Raw genomic sequence first — 4,308 nt, forward strand, 5'->3', positions numbered from 1 at the left:
GAGGGACAGGGCTGATTGCCGGCATACCCAAGGTTGAGACAGGGCCAAAGGCAGTGCCAACAACAGTGTACTTTGTGAGCCCACATAACAAGTGACAGGTGACACAACAGAGCACACTCACCAATGAACAGCTCTGGCAGAGGAATACTCAGTGGCTCCTCTCCCAGTGGGAGTGCTCCAATCCCACATACCTCACACTGCAGCTCAAAAACACAGTTTAGAAATGGATCTGGTGAGCTCGCTTCAGCAGCACATATACTAAAATTGGAACGATACAGAGAAGATTAGTATGGCCCCTGCGCAAGGATGACATGCAAATTCGTGTAGCATTCCGTATTTTTGGCAGCTCTATTTACAACAGCCAGGATATGGAAACAACCTAAGTGTCCATCGACAGATGAATGGATAAAGAAGATGTGGCACATATATACAATGGAATATCAGCCATAAAAAGAAACGAAACTGAGTTATTTGTAGTGAGGTGGATGGACCTAGAGACTCTCATACAGAGTGAAGTCAGTCAGAAAGAGAAAAACAAATACCGTATGCTAACACATATACATGGAATCTTAAAAAAAAAACAAAAAATGGTCTGAAGAACCTAGGGGCAGGACAGGAATAAAGATGTAGACGTAGAGAATGGACTTGAGGACACAGGGAGGGGGAAGGGTAAGCTGGGACGAAGTGAGAGAGAGGCATGGACATATATACACTACCAAATGTAAAATAGATAGCTAGTGGGAAGCAGCCGCATAGCACAGGGAGATCAGCTCAGTGCTTTGTGACCACTTAAAGGGGTGGAATAGGGAGGGTGGGAGGGAGACGCAAGAGGGAGGAGATATGGGGTTACATGTATACATATAGCTGATTCACTTTGTTATACAGCAGCAACTAACACAACATTGTAAAGCAATTATACTCCAATAAAGATGTTAAAAAAAAAGAAATGGATCTGGGGGCTTCTACCCCAACAACTAGGGAACAGACCCAGCCTCTAACAGGGCAATGACAACCACAGAGCAAAAAGGAGGCCCTGCTCACTAGTCACTCAATATTCAGTGCAGGCTCTGGTCACCACAACTCCAGTCAAGCCTCCTGTCAAGGAGATAATGGCCAGCATACATTGAGGAAAGAGGTGGCAGTCATCCACACTAAAAATAGTCCTTGCACCAAAAAATATTAAACCCACACAAGCTACACAGGGATGCTCCCACATAAAAATAGCCCTCCAAGACCACAGCAGATAATTGTTTCTCTTAAACTCATACAGCAAGAGAAATATAAGTAAAATGAAGAAGCAGAGGAACCTCTCCCAATTAAAAAATCAAGAGAATTCCCCTAAAAGAACAATGAAACAGACCTCTTCAGTCAAATAGACAGAGTTCAAAAAGGAGATAATGAAAATACTGAAGGAATTAAGGACTATTGACAGAAAGGCAGATTACTGTAAAAAGGAACTAGAAACTATAAAGGGGAACGAAGAAAAATTAGAAAATTCATTCACCGAGATGAAAGCTGAGCTAAAGTCAATGAATAGCAGAATTAATAATGCAGAAGAACAAATAAGTGATCTGGAAGATAGAATAATGGAAATCACCCAATGAGAATCACAAACAGAAAGCCAAATTAAAAAAAAAAGCAATATAAGAGACCTATGGGCTGATATAAAGCATTCCAATCTATACTTAAAGGGGATCCCAGAAGGAAAAGAGAGAGAAAAGGGGATTGAAAAGGTATTTGAAGAAGTTATGACTGAAAACTTCCCAAACGTAAAAAGGAAACAGATTTCCAGGTACAGGAAGTACAGAGGGTCCCAAACAAGATAAATCCAAACAGACCTACACCAAGACATATTACAATTAAAACGAAAAAACTTAAAGATAGAGGATTCTAAAGGCAGCAAGAGAAAAACAGAGTTAAGGCTTCATAAGGCTATGAGCTTATGTCTCTAAAGAAACACTACAAGCTAGAAGGGAGTGGCAAGATATATTCAAAGTCCTGGAAGGGAAAAATCTGCAACCTAGGATACTCTACTGAGCAAGATTATCATTTAGAATAGGAGAGAGAAATAATTATTCAGACAAGCAAAACCTAAAAAATTACAGTAATACAAAACCTATCCTAAAGGAAATATTGAAAGATCTTCTCTAAATAGAAAAGAAGAATCAATACGGAAGAGAAAATCACAATTAGAAACTAAATCACTCAAGCCAGTATACAGGTTAAAAAAAAAATTCAAAAAATATCTGTGAAAGTGATAACCACAATAAACAACAAAAGGATGAACAAGAAGAAGGAAAAGAGGACATGAAAATCATAAAATGTGTGGGATAGTAAGAAAATGTAGATTTTTTTTTCAAGAATGTGTTTGAGGCTATGAGACTACCAGTCTAAGGCAATTAGATATAGGAAGGGGTTAACATACTTGAAAAACAGAGTAACCACAAATCAAAAACATACAATAGATTCACAAAAACCAAAAAGAAGAGAACATAAGTATAATACAAAAGAAAATCATCAAACCACAAAAGGAAAAACAGAAAGAAAAACAAAGGGACAAAGCAGAAATATAAAATCAATGGGAGGGGCTTCCCTGGTGGCGCAGTGGTTGAGAGTCCGCCTGCTGATGCAGGGGACACAGGCTTGTGCCCAGGTCTGGGAGGATCCCACATGCTGCAGAGCGGCTGGGCCCGTGAGCCATGGCCGCTGAGCCTGTGCATCCAGAGCCTGTGCTCCGCAATGGGAGAGGCCACAACAGTGAGAGGCCCGCGTACCACAAAAAAAAAAAAAAAAAAAAAAAAAAAAAATCAATGGGAAAACAAGTTTTAAAATGGCAATAAATACATATCTATCAATAATTACCTTAAATTTCAATAGATTAATGCTCCAATCAAAATACACAGAGTGGCCGATTGGATAAAAAACAAGAGTCTGCAATATGCTGCCAACAAGAGACTCACTTTAGGGCAAAGGACACACATAGATTGAAAGTGAGGGGATGTAAAAAGCTTTTTCATGTAAATGGAAATGACAAGAAAGTGGGAGTCAAAATATTCATATCAGACAAAACAGACTTTAAAACAAAGGCTGGGAGGGGAAAGATGGCAGAACAGTAAGACGTGGAGATCACCTTCCTCCACACAGATACATCAGAAATATATCTACACGTGGAAAAGCTCCTACAGAACACCTACTGAACGCTGGCAGAAGACCTTAGACCTCCCAAAAGGCAAGAAACTCCCCACTTCCCTGTGTAGGGCAAAAGAAAAAAGAAAAAACAGAGACAAAGAAAAGGGACGGGACCTGCACCTCTTGGAGGGAGCTGTGAAGGAGGAAAGGTTTCCACATACTAGGAGCCCATTTGTGGGCAGAGACTGTGGGTGGCGGAAGGGGGAAGCTTCCGAGCCGCGGAGGAGAGCGCAGCAACAGGGGTGTGGAGGACAAAGCGGAGAGATTCCCGCACAGAGGATCGGTGCCGACCGGCACTCACCAGCCCGAGAGGCTTGTCTCCTCACCCGCCGGGGCGGGCGGGCACGGCTGGGAGCTGAGGCTTGGGCTTCGGTAGGAGAGGACTGGCGGCGTGAACACAGCCTGAAGGGGTTAGTGCACCACAGCTAGCCGGGAAGGCATCCCGGGAAAAGTCTGGACCTGCTGAAGAGGCAAGACACTTTTTCTTCCCTCTTTGTTTCCTGGTGTGCGAGGAGAGGGGATTAAGAGCGCTCCTTAAAAGAGCTCCAGAGATGGGCGCGAGCTGCGGCTAACAGCGCAGACCCCAGAGACGGGCATGAGATGCTAAGGCTGCTGCTGCCACCACCAAAAAGCCTGTGTGCGAGCACAGGTCACTATCCACACCTCCCCTTCCAGGAGCCTGTCCAGCCCGCCACTGCCAGGGTCCCGGGATCGAGGGACAACTTCCCCAGGAGAACGCATGGCACGCCTCAGGCTGGTGCAACGTCATGCTGGCCTCTGCTGCCGCAGGCTCACCCCGCATCGTGCCCCCACTCCCTCCCCCCGGCCTGAGTGAGCCAGAGCCCCCGAATCAGCGGCTCCTTTAACCCTGTCCTGTCTGAGTGAAGAACAGATGCCCTCCGGCGACCTACACGCAGAGGCGGGGCCAAATCCAAAGCTGAGCCCCTGGGAGCTGTGCGAACAAAGAAGAGAAAGGGAAATCTCTCCCAGCAGCCTCAGAAGCAGCGGATTAAATCTCCACAATCAACTTGATGTACCCTGCATCTGTGGAATACCTGAACAGACAACAAATCATCCCAAATTGAGGAGGTGGACTTTGAGTGCAAGATTTATTATTTT

General features: G+C 44.4%; 1 non-coding gene across 1 annotated transcript; it reads left to right on the plus strand.

Annotated features, from left to right (window-relative positions):
• Positions 1–234: 234 nt before the first annotated feature.
• On the plus strand, positions 235–341 carry LOC137222806 (U6 spliceosomal RNA). The gene has a single exon (XR_010942598.1). It is a non-coding gene; the product is annotated as a U6 spliceosomal RNA (small nuclear RNA).
• Positions 342–4,308: the final 3,967 nt, after the last annotated feature.

The sequence above is a fragment of the Pseudorca crassidens genome, chromosome 3, assembly GCF_039906515.1.
Source record: "Pseudorca crassidens isolate mPseCra1 chromosome 3, mPseCra1.hap1, whole genome shotgun sequence".
In the NCBI taxonomy this organism is placed as follows: Eukaryota; Metazoa; Chordata; class Mammalia; order Artiodactyla; family Delphinidae; genus Pseudorca; species Pseudorca crassidens.